General features: G+C 43.9%; 1 pseudogene across 1 annotated transcript in view; it reads right to left on the reverse strand.

Annotated features, from left to right (window-relative positions):
* LOC311138098 (kazrin-like) overlaps positions 1–20,298 on the reverse strand; it is a 202,355-nt pseudogene that overhangs the window by 109,700 nt on the left and 72,357 nt on the right. The window contains exon 3 of the transcript in view: positions 843–1,065. The product of the transcript in view is annotated as a kazrin-like (transcript). The remainder of the gene's footprint in view (positions 1–842; positions 1,066–20,298) is intronic.

A 20,298-nucleotide genomic window follows, 5' to 3' on the forward strand; every position in this document is an offset into this window, starting at 1 on the left:
TAGTGGCTACAGCCTAGTGCCTACAGCCTAGTGCCTAGTTTCTAGTTCCTAGTGCCTACAGCCTAGTGCCTAGCGCCTAGCGCCTAGCGCCCAGTGCCTAGTGCCTAGTGCCTAGTGCCTAGTGCCTAGTGCCTAGTGCCTAGTGCCTACAGCCTAGTGCCTAGTGCCTAGTGCCTAGTGCCTAGTGCCTAGTGCCTAGTGCCTAGTGTCTAGGGCCTAGTGCCTAGTGCCTAGTGCCTACAGCCTAGTGCCTAGTGCCTAATGCCTAGTGCCTGCTGTCTACAGCCAAGTGCCTACAGCCTAGTGCCTACAGCCTACAGCCTAGCGCCTAGTGCCTAGTGCCTGCTGCCTACAGCCTAGTGCCTACAGCCTAGTGCCTACAGCCTAGTGCTTAGTGCCTTGTACCTACATTCTGCCATGACGTGAATGAAGCAACATGACAATGACCATATCATCCTGATCAACCACATGCTTCCACATTACCCCTCTGTAAGCCAATGTGATGTGACGCCAGACTCATGCTGGAGTGGCTGGCAGCAACTCTCCTCTCTCTGGGCTAACACAGACTGAGAGAGAGCCAGGACGGAGCCAGAGCCAGGGGATGCATAGCCCCAGCGAAACACACAGAGACTCCACCGCTGCCTGGGAAAGCAGACCAGGACCAGCCCCTCCTTGACCTGGTTCCATTCTCCTACTCCCCTATCCCTATCAGGGTGATGTCAGTTATCCAGAGGAGGAATAAGTTAGCGGAGGAACGGTGGAATGAGATTAGTCATCCCATTGTCCAGTTACGCATTCCCCAAATACTTCCCCTAAACACACACTCACGGTGTGTAACTCACCCCGGTAGCGGAGGCTGTCATGGTCGTGGTGGTTGTGCTGGTGGTGCTGATGGTTGTTCTCCAGGGGCGAGGGGGGGCTGCTGGCCCCCAGTTCTGCCAGTCTACGGCTGGTGGCCGACAGCTCCGAGCGCAGGTTGGTCACCTCCTGACTGGCAGACTGGATGGCCCCATCGATCCTCTGAGCCAGCTGCTTGTTGTCTTCCATCATTTTAAGGATTTTCCCCTGAGGACCAAACCCACACAGAACAGCATGGTGTCAAGTGGAGCATTAGGGGATGAAGAGACTGAGACCCTCTCCCTCTCCCTCTCTTCTTCTTCTCCTCCTCCGCCTCCTCTTCTCTCACAGTTTACTTCACACATAAAAATGCCATCAGCCTCTTAACTCCCCTCCGTTTAGCCAGAACAGAGATGGTGTGTCTACTTGTTACTGCATACAGTCAGTATCCTCCTGTCCCTGATTTGTGTGTTTTGCCAAATACAGAAAGTGAGTGCAGTAGAGAGAGAAAGAGAGAGAGAGAGCGCGAAAGAGATCAAACACAGCAGGCGGAGAGGGAAAGTGCTGTGAGCAGCTGCTCTATGAGAGGACCCAGCGCATACAGAGATGACATGCACCCTTTTAAATGGAACGTACCATGTGCTGCAGCACCGGGGGGGGGGGGTGACAGAATACCTCATCATGTATCCCACATCCTACAGACAGCCTGTAATGACTTAGGGAAGATGCAAAGCTTGTTTTTCCCTCTCTCTGGGCTTGGATGTAGTGTTGGTCCCTGTGACAAACACTTGTCAAGTGCTCTATGTCTATTATCTCTCTCTCTCTCTCTCTCTTTTTCTCTCTCTCTCTCTCTCAATTAAATTCAAAGGGCTTTATTGGCATGGGAAGCATGTTTATATTGCCAAAGCAAGTGCAATAGATAATAAACAAAAGTGAAATAAAGAATCAGAAATGAAGAGTAAACATTACACTCACAAAGTAGTAAAAGAATAGAGACATTTCAGATGTCATATTATGTCTATATACAGTGTTGTAATGATATGCAAATAGTTAAAGTACAAAAGGGAAAATAAACATAAATATAGGTTGTATTTATAATGGTGTTTGTTCTTCACTGGTTGCCCTTTTATTGTGGCAACAGGCCAAAAATCTTGCTGCTGTGATTGCACACTGTAGTATTTCACCTAATAAATATGGGAGTTGATCAAAATTGGATTTGTTTTTAAATTCTTTGTGGGTCTGAGGGAAATATCTGTCCCTAATTATGGTCTTACATTTGCTTTCTCTCACCCTCTCTCTCTCACACACACGCACACACACAGTGTTTTTCTATCACTCCCACACCCTCTCTTTCTATTCATTATATATTCATCCTTTGTCCCTGGAAAACTCACCCCCACATTGGAAGAAATGAAAGGGAGGGCCAAGAGGAAAACATGTCAACCCTGAAAACAAACTTAGCAGAGGACTAACAGACAGTGAGAGGCACAGCCCCCAAATAAGGAGAGGCTGGGAGAATTACAGTTGAGCCTCAGCAAGAGAACATTGTGGGCTTATGTCTTTGATCAAAAACTGCTCCAAAGGATTACAAGTTTGAGATTTATCTCTAAGCCCAACAAACAAACACACCCAGATCAATTCCTATTTGGAGGGATAGGCGGTTTTATGAAACACAGAGATTTGGATGTGTATGCCTTTAGATAGCGAGATAAATCATTAACCCTTCTCAACATAGCAGTGGTCTAAGGCACTGCATCTCAGTGCTAGAGGCGTCACTACAGACCCTGGTTCGATTCCAGGCTGTATCACAATCCGGCCATGATTGGGAGTCCCACAGGGCGGCGCACAATTGGCACAGCGTCGTCCGTGTTTGGCCGGTGTAGGCCGTCATTGTAAATAAAATGTGTTCTTAACTGACTTGCCTAGTTAAATAAAGGTTAAATAAAAAATTAACAAATAAAAATAGCTACAATTCAGCACACCTCTGTAACACCCTGATCAAACCATACATCTGGACTGAATCTATTAGCAGTGTTAAACAGGTCTATTTCCCAGTAGCGAAACACATTCTGTGTCTGTGAACAAAGTCAGGGAGATAAACATAACAAGCATGTCAGTGTTGCTCATTGGTATTCACACAATGCAGAGGCAGACAAAGGCATGGCCAGGGCGAGACCAGGGAGTCTGTATCACAGACAGCGCCGATTGGTTTAATGATAACATCCAAGTTATTTGCGTAGAGCTTCTTATTGGTTGATTCTGGTACTTTCAAGTGGGAAACTCTGAGCTCATGTTTCTATAACGGGTTTCCTAGTTCCGACTAGCACGTGAACGCGGCATAAGATCACAGTTTCACTGCGAAGTTATTGCAGTTCCACCACACCCTAATTTGAAATGAAGCTTGTAAATTAAATGTGGTGCAGCTGCTGGTGCTTCTATAGATCATTACTCTATGCCTCTCAGGTACTGTAGTAGCTTACCAGTTAGTCTGGCCTTAGGGCAGGAGACATGTACTATATGAAATCCCTGTGCTGTGGTAGTCTACCCTAAACCCTGTACACAGTGAGAGAAACAGAAAGAGAGAGAGAGAGAAAGAGAAGCAAGGGATATAATAAAAAAATAATGAAGTATGTGGCTGTTCAATGACAGAGCAGCCCTGATGCGGTTTGGGGCAGTTCATTCTAATTAATGACTGCATTCTATGTAGATCAAGGGTTTTCAAACTGGAGTCTGCGCCCCCCTACGGGTCCGCGGAGGTATTGCAGCAGGTCCGTGATTTAAAAAAATATATTTTTTAGGACACACGAGAGAGACAGAGGTGGAGAGGTGAGTATAAAATATGGGGACAGAAAGTCAGAGAGGACCAGTGTAGTCTATTACCGCAGGCTAACTCTAAGGTAGAGTGCAGAATGATGGATGTCTCTAAACCACCAGCAGGACATTGTCACGAACACTTAGAAAAAGTTTTCACTATTGTTCCGTCACTAGCACATTAGTTGATTTTTGTCATGCCCTGACATACAGTATATGACATACAGTCAGTGGTGGTCAGTGCCGTTTAAAGATGAGGGAGGACGATTTTCTTTTTCATGAGCATGGCCTTATTTCTATTACAGCATATTGGATGACTGTCATTCATATTTCATTCACCCAGTTCAATGTAGCAGCGATAGGTTTAGGCTACTACATGATACTCAAATTTTCCCTATCATTAGTCCAACATTTGCAAACGAGAGTTTCTATTGGACAAATTCAGGTATGTTTATCCCTGTTTTGTTCCGTTTGCTTCCGTTTAAGAAACGTTTTTCAACAGAATCGACGGAATGAATACACCCCTGATCACGTGTAAACACAGTTCACTTTCATAGCAGCCACGTTGTATTCCTTCTTGCATCTATGCGCTCTCATCCTCTCACCTTGTCCCTTCGCTTGTGGACTTCAATGCACAACACATCAGCTGTATGTGACCAGGCGAAAAAACCTTTCCAAGCCAAACCGCTACACACAGCCTACATCGTTGTCACCATATTAGCTAAAGTAACGTCATAGTCAGCATAGCTAATAGAACTAACACGTTAGTAAAGCCGCTACAATCATGCAGTAATGTTACAGTGTACAGTCAGTAAGCAGTTACACCGGCGGGCCCCGGTGGTAATACATCTGTAAAACCAAAAGCTTACCTTGACTTGGAAGAGTTCCTGTGTTGTATTGGAAATTCATAGCTAGCTAGCTAACATAGCATCCCTCTGTTTGAGCAGGGTGTTTCAGTAGGCTAAACTAGCTAGCTGCATTTGCTAGCTAAGTAAGTGAAACTGAAAGTGAAAAAAAAAAGACGAAATCTTTCTCTATCTCTATTTCTCTCTTGCTTCTCCTTCATCTTGGAAGAAATGTTTTTGTTCAAAACTGTTCAACTACTGTATTTCTCTCTCTCTTTGAGTCAACTACTCATCACATTTTATGCACTGCAGTGCTAGCTAGCTGTAGCTTATGGTTTCAGTACTAGATTTATTCTCTGATCCTTTGATTTCGTGGACAACATGTCAGTTCATGCTGCAAGAGCTCTGATAGGTTGGAGGACGTCCTCTGGAAGTTGTCATAATTACTGTGTAAGTCTATGGAAGTGGGTGAGAACCATGAGCCTCCTAGGTTTTGTATTGAAGTCAATGTACCCAGAGGAGGACGGAAGCTAGCTGTCCTCCGGCTACACCATTGTGCTACCCTACTGAGTGCTGTTGAGGCTACTGTAGACCTTCTTTGTAAAATAGTGTGTTTTAACCAATTATTTGGTGACGTGATTATATTTAGTATAGTTTTATTCTAAAAATGAAATTGTTTTAATGTTTTACAATTTGAATTTTTATGAAATTCACTGGGGAGGATGGTCATATGGCATGGCATGTTTCTGACTCATACGGTACACAGATTAATATCACAATTCAGCGTAACTAGATTATAATCTCTGTTCAAACTCTGTTCATAGCTTCACAAACAGCCATGATGAATCAGTGTGACCATCAGCATCAGAGCAATGAGAACAGCCTCTTTATATAATAATTGTGAACTGTCTCATCAGCCCAGGTTTGGTCTGTTGCGTCTGACATTTGAGCATGTCTGCCTATCGTTCACATGGTGGGGCAGTGTGTGTGAAACCTCTGTCTGTCCTGACACCAGGTTGGGGCGGGGCTTCCATTCGCTAGGCTGTGGAATGATTCCAGAGGTCAAGGGTCAGCTTGTGTCTCAGATAGACATCAATAACAGAGCAGATACGTTGAGGATGTATAATCATGGTATCTCACAAACACATAGCCCTCCTCTGTCTCTAATGTAAAATAATGTCAGACATGCATTATGGTACTATGAGTGAACCCAACGGACAGACTCCCCTCTAACTAGGGATAGTTCTCCCCCTCTCCTCTCTCCTCTCTCTCTAGGGCAGACTCCCATATAACCCTCTAACCAGGAATAGTTATCCTTCTCTTCTCTTCTCTCTCTCTAGGTCTGCTTACTTACTGTCCTAACTTCCCCCAATGTTGTTGTTGTTTGTTCGTTCACTAGTTTGATACTATTAATGGGAAGTGTATTTAAGTGTGCCAGAGGTGTGAAATTAAAATGAGCTGTTGATAAACAGTCACCATGAATGTCTGCCTGGGATAATTGAATATCGACTTATCCTCAGCACACTAGAATGCTTTCCATGTTTCTCAATAGTAAAGCGATTTAATACTGTGGTTAACTATTTATACAAGGGCCTGGGAGGGAAAAGTATCCAGTCCCACCAAACACACTTCCTAATGTCCATCACAAACTGTGAGAAAGAGGGAGTGAGATCAGTGTGTGTGTGTGTGTGTGTACGTGTATGTGCACACGTGCGTGTGAATGTGTGCGCATGCATGCATGCGTGTGAACCCGAGAGAGAGAGAGAGAGAGAGAGAGAGAGAGAGAGAGAGAGAGAGAGAGAGAGAGAGAGAGAGAGAGAGAGAGAGTAGAGAAGGAAAGTGAGTGTGAAGGAGAGAAACATAGGTCAGTTATTGCACAAGTGATAGAAAGAGAACCATCATTGAATGAGAGAAAACAATCAGTCAGCGTGTGTGAGACTGTTAGATAGAGTATGATGGGTCTCTATAAGTCTGTTAGATAGAGTATGACGGGTCTCTATAAGTCTGTTAGATAGAGTATGACGGGTCTCTATAAGTCTGTTAGATAGAGTATGATGGGTCTCTATAAGTCTGTTAGATAGAGTATGATGGGTCTCTATAAGTCTGTTAGATAGAGTATGATGGGTCTCTATAAGACTGTTAGATAGAGTATGACGGTCTATAAGTCTGTTAGATAGAGTATGACGGTCTCTATAAGTCTGTTAGATAGAGTATGACGGTCTCTATAAGTCTGTTAGATAGAGTATGACGGTCTCTATAAGTCTGTTAGATAGAGTATGACGGTCTCTATAAGTCTGTTAGATAGAGTATGACGGTCTCTATAAGTCTGTTAGATAGAGTATGATGGGTCTCTATAAGTCTGTTAGATAGAGTATGACGGTCTCTATAAGTCTGTTAGATAGAGTATGACGGTCTCTGTCAGTCTGTTAGATAGAGTATGACGGTCTCTATAAGTCTGTTAGATAGAGTATGATGGGTCTCTATAAGTCTGTCAGATAGAGTATGATGGGTCTCTGTAAGTCTGTTAGATAGAGTATGATGGGTCTCTGTAATTCTGTTAGATAGAGAATGATGGGTCTCTGTAAGTCTGTTAGATAGAGAATGATGGGTCTCTGTCAGTCTGTTAGATAGAGTATGAAGGGTCTATGTCAGTATGATAGAGTATGATGGGTCTCTGTAAGTCTGTTACATAGAGTAGGGTGGGTCTCTGTAAGTCTGTTAGATATAGTATGATGGGTCTCTGTATGTCTGTTAGATAGAGTATGATGGGTCTCTGTAGGTCTGTTAGATAGAGTATGACGGGTCTCCGTCAGTCTGTTAGATAGAGTATGACGGGTCTCCGTCAGTCTGTTAGATAGAGTATGATGTGTCTCTTTAAGTCTGTAGATAGAGTATGATGGTTCTCTGTAAATCTGTTAGACAGAGTATGAAGGGTCTATGTCAGTATGATAGAGTATGATGGGTCTCTGTAAGTCTGTTACATAGAGTAGGGTGGGTCTCTGTAAGTCTGTTAGATGGAGTGTGATTGGTCTCTGTATGTCTTTTAGATAGAGTATGATGGGTCTCCGTCAGTCTGTTAGATAGAGTATGACGGTCTCTATAAGTCTGTTAGATAGAACATTATGGGTCTCTGTCTGTCTGATAGAGTATGATGGGTCTCTGTAAGTCTGTTAGATAGAGTATGATGGGTCTCTGTAGGTCTGTTGGATAGAGTATGATGGGTCTCTGTAAGTATGTTCGATAGAGCATGATGGGTCACTGTATGTATTTTAGATAGAGTATGATGGGTCTCCTTAAGTCTGTTAGATAGAGTATGATGGGTCTCTGTAAGTATGTTCGATAGAGTATGATGGGTCTCTGTCTGTCTGTTACAGTATGATGGGTCTCTATAAGTCTGTTAGAGTATGATGGGTCTCTATAAGTCTGTTAGATAGAGTATGATGTGTCTCTGTTAGTCTGTTAGATAGAGTATGATGGGTCTCTGTAAGTCTGTTAGACAGAGTATGATGGGTCTCTATACGTCTGTTAGATAGAGTATGATGTGTCTCTGTAAGTCTGTTAGACAGAGTATGATGGGTCTCTATAAGTCTGTTAGATAGAGTATGATGTTGAAGAAGAAGAAGAAGAAGAAGGAGGAGGAGAAGGAGAAGGAGAAGGAGAAGGAGAAGGAGAAGGAGAAGGAGAAGGAGGAGGAGAAGGAGAAGGAGGAGAAGGAGGAGAAGGAGGAGAAGAAGGAGGAGGAGAAAGAAGAAGAGAAGGAGAAGGAGATGGAGAAGGAGAAGGAGATGGAGAAGGAGAAGGAGGAGGAGAGAAGGAGAAGGAGGAGGAGAAGGAGAAGAAGGAGGAGGAGAAAGAGAAGGAGAAGGAGAAGGAGAAGGAGAAGGAGGAGGAGGAGAAGGAGGAGAAGAAGGAGGAGGAGAAAGAGAAGGAGAATGAGGAGGAGGAGAAGGAGGAGGAGAAAGAGAAGGAGAAGGAGAAGGAGAAGGAGAAGGAGAAGGAGAAGGAGAAGGAGAAGGAGAAGGAGAAGGAGAAGGAGAAGGAGAAGGAGAAGGAGAAGGAGGAGAAGGAGGAGGAGAAGAAGGAGAAGGAGAAGGAGAAAGAGAAGGAGAATGAGGAGGAGGAGGAGGAGAAGGAGAAGGAGGAGGAGAAGGAGAAGGAGAAGGAGAAGGAGAAGGAGAAGAAGAAGTAGGAGAAGGAGTAGGATGAGGAGGAACACTTGACTTTTAGAGCCGTGTGTTGTGTCAAGGACTCGTACCACTACTCCTCATAGTGACTGCTGTCTCATAGCTACACCTTGTTACAGCAGGGCATGCAGGCAGCTACTCCAGGGAGAGCCATGTCACATCCTGTCAGAGGCTGGAGGAGCCCGTTGAATGAGAACAGACAGATTGACCACTGTGGACACGAACAGGCAAGTCATGGAAAAATGAAGAGACTGGTTGGTTGTGAAGGATGAGGAGAAGAGCGAACGAAGAGTGAGAAGCGCCCACATTGCAGACTGTAGTTCAATAATTAGTATTCTATTTGCCTTTACTCAGGACTCGTGTGCAGAACCATGTGATGCAGTACGAGACTGAGGTGTGTCATTTATTTCTGTGTGGGGAAATGTGATTCAACTGCTGTGTGTAACTTCAGTAAATGAAAATGTCGAGGAAGTCTATTTCTTCTTTCCCACTGATAAATATAGCCCTGTCTGGCTCTCCCAGAACAACCCTCTTTGAGCTAAACAGCATCCATTTAGGGTCAACGCTCTGAATCAGTTTTCACACAGAAGGAGGGTTTATGCTAATGTCACAGTTGGGGGAAAAGGGACATTTATGTAAATGTCGAGTGACAGTGGGAGAGAGAGGCCTTTGCCCCCCCACCCCCCCACCCCCACCCCCCACCCGGCCCGAGCGGTGGCAGTGTGGTACACTGGGACAGAGGGGCATTGATGGAGAACACAGTCGATGGCAGAGAGCGGAAATTGAGCTCTCATTCTTCATCTGCCGTATGGCTTCCTCTCTTTCTCTCTCTGAGCCTTCCACACGGTCAATGGAACTAAGCCTAGGAAACAGAATATCCAATAACCAAGCTCCATGTTCTGATAAAAGGCAATAAATCACTTCTTTATTCAGTTTGCTGCGAGCGCACCAGACTACATTCCAATCAACCTCTGGCAGCAGCATATGTACATATCTTATTTCTGAAAGTCAGTGCTAGTATCTTTTATCATGGCTAAACCCTAATACATATTCCACAGGAGGAGATACAACCTGGTTCACACTCCAAGCCAAACACTATCAACAGGTTATTGATGCATCAAATGTAGCCTGAGTCAAAGCTGGCTCTGCGTCTTGAATGACAGAGATAAAGTCCCATCCCAGGAGAGGGCCTTATGATGACTGAGATAAGGCTTGGAGCGAGGACCTCTTATCTGCTGTCAAACTTCCTACATATGTCTGTCTGTCGCTCCAGTCCTCCCTAGCTGCTCCACTCCACTCTCTCTCACGCCTCGCCCACATCCATCCTTCCTGCATCTTTGATAGAGAAGCAGTAACACCCAACACAGTAACATGGTCTCTCCACTCGAAGATAACAGCAGACATGGTTGCAGAGCGTAGATGGGTTGTGGGGTGGTGAGGTGCAGCTCAGGGGAACTGTTGGATGGAGAATAGAACAGAGAATTCTAGAATTCAAGACTTTGAATACAGAGACTCAAATGGCCCCAGTGAGTCTCTTCCTCCTTTCCTTCCCTTTTCCTCCCTCTTTCCCGCTGTCTCTCTTCTGCCCCCTGCTGGGTGTATGGTGCTACGGTTCTCTCTCTATGAGGAGCAGGTACAGTGGGGAAAAAAAGTATTTAGTCAGCCACCAATTGTGCAAGTTCTCCCACTTAAAAAGATGAGAGAGGCCTGTAATTTTCATCATAGGTACACGTCAACTATGACAGACAAAATGAGGAAAAAAATCCAGAAAATCACATTGTAGGATTTTTAATGAATTTATTTGCAAATTATGGTGGAAAATAAGTATTTGGTCAATAACAAAAGTTTCTCAATACTTTGTTATATACCCTTTGTTGGCATTGACACAGGTCAAACATTTTCTGTAAGTCTTCACAAGGTTTTCACACACTGTTGCTGGTATTTTGGCCCATTCCTCCATGCAGATCTCCTCTGGAACAGTGATGTTTTGGGGCTGTCGCTGGGCAACACAGACTTTCAACTCCCTCCAAAGATTTTCTATGGGGTTGAGATCTGGAGACTGGCTAGGCCACTCCAGGACCTTGAAATGCTTCTTACGAAGCCACTCCTTCGTTGCCCGGCGGTGTGTTTGGGATCATTGTCATGCTGAAAGACCCAGCCACGTTTCATCTTCAATGCCCTTGCTGATGGAAGGAGGTTTTCACTCAAAATCTCACGATACATGGCCCCATTAATTCTTTCCTTTACACGGATCAGTCATCATGGTCCCTTTGCAGAAAAACAGCCCCAAAGCATGATGTTTCCACCCCCATGCTTCACAGTAGGTATGGTGTTCTTTGGATGCAACTCAGCATTCTTTGTCCTCCAAACACGACGAGTTGAGTTTTTACCAAAAAGTTCTATTTTGGTTTAATCTGACCATATGACATTCTCCCAATCCTCTTCTGGATCATCCAAATGCACTCTAGCAAACTTCAGACGGGCCAGGACATGTACTGGCTTAAGCAGGGGGACACGTCTGGCACTGCAGGATTTGAGTCCCTGGCGGCGTAGTGTGTTACTGATGGTAGGCTTTGTTACTTTGGTCCCAGCTCTCTGCAGGTCATTCACTAGGTCCCCCCGTGTGGTTCTGGGATTTTTGCTCACCGTTTTTGTGATCATTTTGACCCCACGGGGTGAGATCTTGCGTGGAGCCCCAGATCGAAGGAGATTATCAGTGGTCTTGTATGTCTTCCATTTCCTAATAATTGCTCCCACAGTTGATTTCTTCAAACCAAGCTGTTTACCTATTGCAGATTCAGTCTTCCCAGCCTGGTGCAGGTCTACAATTTTGTTTCTGGTGTCCTTTGACAGCTCTTTGGTCTTGGCCATAGTGGAGTTTGGGGTGTGACTGTTTGAGGTTGTGGACATGTGTCTTTTATACTGATAACAAGTTCAAACAGGTGCCATTAATAGGTAACGAGTGGAGGACAGAGGAGCCTCTTAAAGAAGAAGTTACAGGTCTGTGAGAGCCAGAAATCTTGCTTGTTTGTAGGTGACCAAATACTTATTTTCCACCATAATTTGCAAATAAATTCATTAAAAATCCTACAATGTGATTTTCTGGAATTTTTTTCCTCAATTTGTCTGTCATAGTTGACGTGTACCTATGATGAAAATTACAGGCTTTTTAAGTGGGAGAACTTGCACAATTGGTGGCTGACTAAATACTTTTTTTCCCCACTGTAGAGGTTGTCCCTAACCACTGATAAAGGTAAAGGTTATTATTTGGGGCAGGGTCATCTGATTCTAGATCTGTGCTTAGGGCAGGGCAACTTCTACCTCAAGCACTTTATACCTGCATGTAGCTGTTCCCCATCTAGCATGAACCCTGTTGACAGGCCAGGGTTAGGTGGAGCAGAGCCCTGTTGACAAGCCAGGTTTCTGCTCATTGGGTAGCTCATCTCGCTGGTACTGGCACATGTCCTAAACATGGTGGCCAGCTACAGTGGAGCATAGCGGGGAAACGACAACAATCTTCCATCATCACTCGTCACAGCTCTAGATGACCACTCTCCTCTCTCTCTCACTCTGTAACTCTGTCATCTATTCTCCTGCGGCTGTCCAAAAATATAACACAAACATGGGAACGGGGTCAAAATGGGTTTCTGCTTTTTGCAAGATAACAGAAAAATATTCAGGAAATGTTGTGGCTAGTGCATATTGTTTACCTACTGTACAGTATATTTCTAATATAAAGTGGATAGAATAAATGCGCCTTCCAAAGCATATAAACCATTAGAGAACTGCAAAATACAATGGGATGGGTAGGTGGGGAGAGAGGGAGAGAAAGAGAGAGAGAGAGAGAGAGAGAGAGAGAGAGAGAGAGAGAGAGAGTTGAATGTCAAAATAGTTAAAGTCATTTATTTTATTTAAACATTTATCTCTTGGAAGGAGCAAGAGTTATCAGAGGGACTTAATTGAAAGACATTGAAGCGAACAGTGGGGAGTCCGTTAAAGGAACACTGATGGCCCAACAAGCATAAATCCATTCAGCACTCCAGGCTTAGCATGCACAACCCTGCACAGAGAGCAGAACAGAGCAGAACAGAGCAAAGCAGAACAGAACAGAACAGAACAGAACAGAGCAGAACAGAACAGAGAAAAGCAGAACAGAGCAGAACAGAGCAGAACAGAGCAGAACAGAACAGTCGATCAACACAGCAATACAAAAACACAGTAGAATCAGGAGACAGCACACAGCTACTACCTCCAACCATTTAAAATGCATAGGCAATTAACCACCAGCCACAACTCTACAGTAGAACTGGTAACCTGACAGCAGGTCTGAGTCGAGCAATATGGCTGAGTTGTGTTTTAAATGTAATAGAATGAATGGTTGGATGAGGTGTGGAGTGATGTTTAAGCTATAGGATACTTTACGTTACTAAAACTGCAGGGAGCCAGTTACAGTTACTACGCTGATGTGCATCCCTTTGCAACATGCCTTTTATTTAATGGCTCTGACTTATTCTAATTGTAAATGTGTGTGATTTAATAAGATGGCTTCTGTAGAGGCTGGGAATTGAATTAATCTGCATTCAAAATGAGTTTGTCTGAATCCAAAACTAGTACGGTTTAGGGAGTTTTGAATCTGGTAGGTATTATAGCATGAGTAATACTAAGTATAACACTAAGAGTAACACTAAGAAACGTGAAAAGCAATACAGGACATTGTGCTATGCTTCCCATTGTTTGAAAATGTTGCATCTGATCTGGCTAACCTCATTTACACATGAATGTTTTGGGACCGTATTTGAAAAAATTGATTTACAGAACACATGTGAATCTGTTTATGTGTACATGCGTGTGTGTGTGTGTGTGTGTATGTGTCTGAGAGTGTGTGTGAGTATGTTAGAAGGAGAGACAGACAGAGAGCGTCTGTGTTCATCACTTTGTTTCGTCTGGCACTGTCACAACCACAGGTACTTTGTTGACCGAGGATAACAATCAGTCTGAAATGGAGTGTACCTGCCATCCTTGAGATCTAAAGACCAATCCTTTATTCCAGAAGCCTTTGAAAGCCTAATGGCTCTGCCTGTAGCTGTTACTCCCTGGAGAACCATCACATCCCTGTGTCTAAACACAAACCACAGAGGAGGAAGAGCAGCTTTACAATAAAACAGAAACACTATTTTAATTGATGATACTGTATATACCAGCACAAGAGGAACACACTCAGACAAACAAACCCTGGACATAAATAGCACAACACACCCTGACTGCAGCGCCACATAAACTCTAACACACTTTAAACACCTGGATGCTTGATTCTTGGCTTTTAAGTTTCAACTCTGCAGGCCCTGTTGACATGCATTGATTTCATTCCCCCTGCAGCATGAGGTTGATTTGGACAGGTACAGTGGGGAGAACAAGTATTTGATACACTGCCGATTTTGCAGGTTTTCCTACTTACAAAGCATGTAGTGGTCTGTAATTTTTATCATAGGTACACTTCAACTGTGAGATACGGAATCTAAAACAAAAATCCAGAAAATCACATTGTATGATTTTTAAGTAATTAATTTGCATTTTATTAGATGACATAAGTATTTGATACATCAGAAAAGCAGAACTTAATATTTGGTACAGAAACTTTGTTTGCAATTACAGAGATCATACGTTTCCTGTAGGTCTTGACCAGGTTTGCACACACTGCAGCAGGGATTTTGGCCCACTCCTCCGTACAGACCTTCTCCAGATCCTTCAGGTTTCGGGGCTGTCGCTGGGCAATACGGACTTTCAGCTCCCTCCAAAGATTTTCTATTGGGTTCAGGTCTGGAGACTGGCTAGGCCACTCCAGGACCTTGAGATGCTTCTTACGGAGCCACTCCTTAGTTGCCCTGGCTGTGTGTTTCGAGTCGTTGTCATGCTTGAAGACCCAGCCACGACCCATCTTCAATGCTCTTACTGAGTGAAGGAGGTTAATGGCCAAGATCTCGCGATACATGGCCCTATCCATCCTCCCCTCAATACGGTGCAGTCGTCCTGTCCTCTTTGCAGAAAAGCTTCCCCAAAGAATGATATTTCCACCTCCATGCTTCACGGTTGGGATGGTGTTCTTGGGGTTGTAGTCATCCTTCTTCTTCCTCCAAACACGGCGAGTGGAGTTTAGACCAAAAAGCTCTATTTTTGTCTGATCAGACCACATGACCTTCTCCCATTCCTCCTCTGGATCATCCAGATGGTCATTGGCAAACTTCAGACGGGCCTGGACATGCGCTGGCTTGAGCAGGGGGACCTTGCGTGCGCTGCAGGATTTTAATCCATGACGGCGTAGTGTGTTACTAATGGTTGTCTTTGAGACTGTGGTCCCAGCTCTCTTCAGGTCATTGACCAGGTCCTGCCGTGTAGTTCTGGGCTGATCCCTCACCTTCCTCATGATCATTGATGCCCCACAAGGTGAGATCTTGCATGGAGCCCCAGACCGAGGGTGATTGACCGTCATCTTGAACTTCTTCCATTTTCTAATAATTGCGCCAACAGTTGTTGCCTTCTCACCAAGCTGCTTGCCTATTGTCCTGTAGCCCATCCCAGCCTTGTGCAGGTCTACAATTGTATCCCTGATGTCCTTACACAGCTCTCTGGTCTTGGCCATTGTGGAGAGGTTGGAGTCTGTTTGATTGAGTGTGTGGACAGGTGTCTTTTATACAGGTAACGAGTTCAAACAGGTGCAGTTAATAGAGGTAATGAGTGGAGAACAGGAGGGCTTCTTAAAGAAAAACTAACAGGTCTGTGAGAGTCGGAATTCTTACTGGTTGGTAGGTGATCAAATACTTATGTCATGCAATAAAATGCAAATTAATTACTTAAAAATCATACAATGTGATTTTCTGGATTTTTTACAGACCTCTACATGCTTTGTAAGTAGGAAAACCTGCAAAATCGGCAGTGTATCAAATACTTGTTCTCCCCACTGTAGGTCACCTTCAGAGAGAACAACATGAGCAGCTGATGATCAATCAGGTTTGAACTATTCAGAGTGAAGTCATTGATAGTAATCACACGTGTAGAGGTTATAGAGGACTAGGGGTTTTGTATGGTTCTCTATACTGAATCCATATCTCTCTTCACTCTCTCTTGAGAATATTGAGATAGCCTACAGTGAGAACATGAGGACTGTAATGACTCCTTCATACAACCAGAACACAACATATAACACAGAGCCTCTTCATGAGACCCTAACAGAACATGGAATCCTGCGTCTGTTTCTGATTAAGGAGGCATTCTTTGGAACACAGACAGATATAAACATTAGTGATTCATCATAACCTTCAACCTTCAACCATCATAACCTTTAACCTTCAACCATCATAACTTTCAACTATCATAACTTTCAAACTTCAACCATCATAACTTTCAACTTTAACATTCCTATCGGATAAAGAGGTTGTTGTTTTCTTATTAGTCTGGGCCAGTATTCATAAAGCGTCGCAGAGTAGGAGAACCGATCAAGAAGGTATTGATCAGGTCTCCCCTATCCATATAGGCCCTAATCTTATTCATTATGATTTAAAAGACTAAACTGATCCTAGCAATCCTACTCTGAGACGCTTCATGAACCCTGAATCTCTAGGAGAAGGGCATATAATGGAAAATGTTGACTGGAGCAATGATCTTTATGGCATATTTCAAGTGTACCTTCCTGGCATCTTATGTCATGCAACATACAAGAGGACAAGCTTTATTAAAGTACCATCTTCTCTCTAAAGAAACAACAAATATTCATGACGAAATAATAGTGCTCTAGGGATTTAAGAGAATGCTGTTAGACTGTGGTATTGAAATATACACTCAGTGGCCAGTTTATTAGTTACACATCTAGTACCGGGTCAGACCCCACTTTACCTCCAGAACAGCCTTAATTCTTCAGGGAAAGGTTTCTACATGGTGTGGTGTTCAAACGTTGCTCAATTGGTATCAAGGGATCTAACGTGTGGCAGGAAAACATTCCACACACCATTACGCCACCAGCCTGTACCGTTGACACCAGACAGGATGGAGCCATGGACTCATGCTGCTTACGCCAAATCCTGACTCTGCCATCAGCATGACGCAACAGGAACCGGGATTCGTCGGACTAGGCAATTTTTTCTACTCCTCAATTGTCCAGTGTTGGTGATCACATGCCCACTGGAGCTGCTTCTTCTTGTTTTTTGCTGATAGGAGTGGAACCCTGTGTGGTCGTCTGCTGCAATAGCCCATCCGTGACAAGGGTCAACGAGTTGTGTGTTCTGAGATGCCGTTCTGCACACCGCTTCTGTACTGCACCGTTATTTGTCTGTTTGTGGCCCGCCTGTTAGCTTGCACGATTCTTGCCATTCTCCTTTGACCTCTCATCAACGAGCTGTTTTCACCCACAGGACTGCCGCTGACTGGATGTTTTTTGTTTGTCGCACCATTCTCGGTAAACCCTAGACACTGTCATGCATGAAAAGCCCAGGAAACCCGCCATTTCTGAGATACTGGAACCGGCACGCCTGGCACCGATACTACGTTCAAAGTCACTTACGTCACTCGTTTTGCCTATTGTAACATTAAATCAACAGTAACTGAATGCCTCGATGCCTGTCTGCCTGCTTTATATAGCAAGCCATGGCCATGTGACTCACTGTCTGTAGGAGCGAACCATTTTCATGTATTTAATAAACTGCATATTGCTTGTTTTAAAGAGCACTGTTACCCTATACTCCCAACAGCTTCAGAAAGCTGGGTTAAATGAATACATGAAATCTCAGGTTGTCTAGGATGTAACTTACCACTGTGACTGAATGTATAGATTTCAGTAAAGTAAAGTACATTTCTAACATTCCAACATTCTAAGGAGCAACATATTTATATTACTGCACTATACAGAGTGCATAGCACACTGGTTTTTATACAGCAGTGCTGTAATGTTTCACTGACAAAAGCAGTCAGGGCCTAAGCTTAAATACTGAAACTGTTAGGAGGGGTTGGGGAATGTTATCATTGTACCATCAAAATGTCTTTGTTGCGAAATAAACTAAAGTCCCATGAGGTCTGTTATAAGAAGCCATCACTGTGTGAGTCAGCTAGCCAGTGACACAGAACCACAGACCCATGGGAGGACTTAACATGGGCCAGGAAAGAACCCCAGGAAAACATGGGGGTAATAAAAGAGCATAGGCGGTATATAGAAATGCAGATACCATAATCATACATAGACTACCGTACAATCCCGATAATGCCAACCACTTTCTTTTTTAACATGCTGGAATTGGATTTCTCTATAACAGACATTTCCTATCTAATTTATGACTTTCAATGTCACACTATACTTGCTCTATTAATCTTCATGTCAATTTGCGTGGCTTCCTATCGCTTCACGCTTAATATAACATGGACAGATGTGTAGGTGTCCAGAGCTCAATGAGGGGAGCAGGGGCACATGACTATTAACATGTGAGCGAAATGGCAAATTAAGTTATAAACATGTGGCTTACCCTTGAGGCTCAGGGGGGTTAATGTACTGCATACTGCCATGTGACCATAGCCAGACGACTGGTAGAACACACTGGAGAAAATTCAAATGAGCCACGTCTGAAGTGGGCAACCTGTCTGCCTTAACCGCTCTGCTGAGAAGTGGGTCCTGAGGCAGTGCAGCCCTGTCTCACTTTATCACCAGGGCTATTATATATCCTATCCAATATCACTGCTTGGCGCTCACAGCTAGCTAACACACACAAGAGGCCAGGATACCCTGGGAACTGTCAGGATTAAAACACATAGCAGAGCTCATAAATAGATGGGAGCCATCTTTGATAATCTTGTCCATGTGATTACAGTAGTTGTTATTGTAGTTATTACAGTGGCAGGGACATCTGGGGTAGGACAACTGGTCGTTAAAGGGGACAGAAGACAGTAAGGAAGGTATCACCAAACAGTATTTTTCATCCTAATACAGTGTTGAATACAACTTGATACAGTGGAAATCAATCTCATCCTGGTAGAATAAAAACAGGCTTGAACAACAATATAATGAAAACTTTGCCCAGAGCCTTCAAGCATGGAATGTGTTTCCCAAGAATAAACCTCCATCCATTACAAATTTGATTCAGTATCGAGATCCGCCATCAAATTCCTGCCTGTCTGCAATCGTTGTGGCCAGATGGTGGCGCCCTTCCAGTGCCGCCTACACAGAGTATTCCAAACATTAGGAACACCTTCCTAATATTGAGTTACCCCCACCGCCCCCTTTTGCCTTTATAACAGCCTCAATTTGTCGGGGCATGGACTCTACAAGGTGTCGAAAGCGCTCCACAGGGATGCTGGCCCTTGTTGACTTCAACGCTTCCCACAGTTGTGTCAAGTTGGCTGGATGTCCTTTGGGTGGTGGACCATTCTTGATATGCATGAGAAACTGTTGAGCGTGAAAAATCCAGCAGCATTGCAGTTTTTGACACAAACCGGTGCGCCTGGCACCTACTACCATACCCCGTTCAAAGGCACATCAATCTTTGTCTTTCCTATTAACCCTCTAAATGGCACACATACTGTACACAATCCATGTCTCAATTGTCTCAAGGCTTACCAATCCTTCTTTAACCTGTCTCCTCCCCTTCATCCACAGTGATTGAAGTGGATTTAACAGGTGACAGCAATAATGGATCATAGCTTTCACCTGGATTCACCTGGTCAGTCTATTTAATGGAATGAGCATTATACTCAGTGTATGTTCCTACTGTAAAGTCCATATGACACCCTGGATGACACCCAGGTATAATATAATTACCATGGTATGAGGGCCATGCTAGCAGGTACAGGTGATCCCATCATACCACCTGCTGTGGGTGCTGCTGGGTGGGTACTAGGTACTGTAACCATCCCTGTACAGGAGAAAGAGCAGGATGAGGATGTCCCTTTCTATCAAATCAAATCAAATGATATTGGTCACATACACATATTTAGCAATGTTATTGTGGGTGTAGCGAAATGCTTGTGTTCCTAGCTCCAACAGTGCAGTAGCATCTAACAATTCACAACAATACACAAATCTAAAAGTAAAAGAATGGAATTAGAAATATATAAATATAAATATCACCTGTATGGGGAGTCCTGCTGAGCCCTCCAGAGGATTACAGGCGGATAGATTGACTCTCTGTTTAATTACAATACACCAGATTACATCAGATTACAGCTGGGGAGGATCTGACACGCAGAACCCGGCAACTCTGCTGTCAGTTACTGTTTCAGTGTGGCGAAATGTCGGGGAAGAAATTATGTTACTGTTGAGCAAATAACTCTCCCCTTTAGTAAACTATTATGCAAGCTCTATCGTAAGAGGTGAATAAGTATATTTGACCCTAGTTAACATCAATGCTGTTTTTGACCATTTTCAAATAAAGGACATAATAATCTCAAGGACGAGAGCAGCGCCTATTTTTACTCACATTAAAGTTAAAAGGGACTGATGCTCTGATACTCCCACAGAACGACACACAGTTTGTGTATCAGTGAGCTGAGCTGGTGGCTGGCCCAGGTTTGTATAAACCTGTTACTAATGCCCTCTTATCAGTCCAGTCCACATTAATCCAGCCTGGCCCAGCCAGCGTCATTTCCCC

The sequence above is a fragment of the Coregonus lavaretus genome (assembly GCF_964263955.1).
Source record: "Coregonus lavaretus genome assembly, chromosome: 12".
NCBI classification, from domain to species: domain Eukaryota; kingdom Metazoa; phylum Chordata; class Actinopteri; order Salmoniformes; family Salmonidae; genus Coregonus; species Coregonus lavaretus.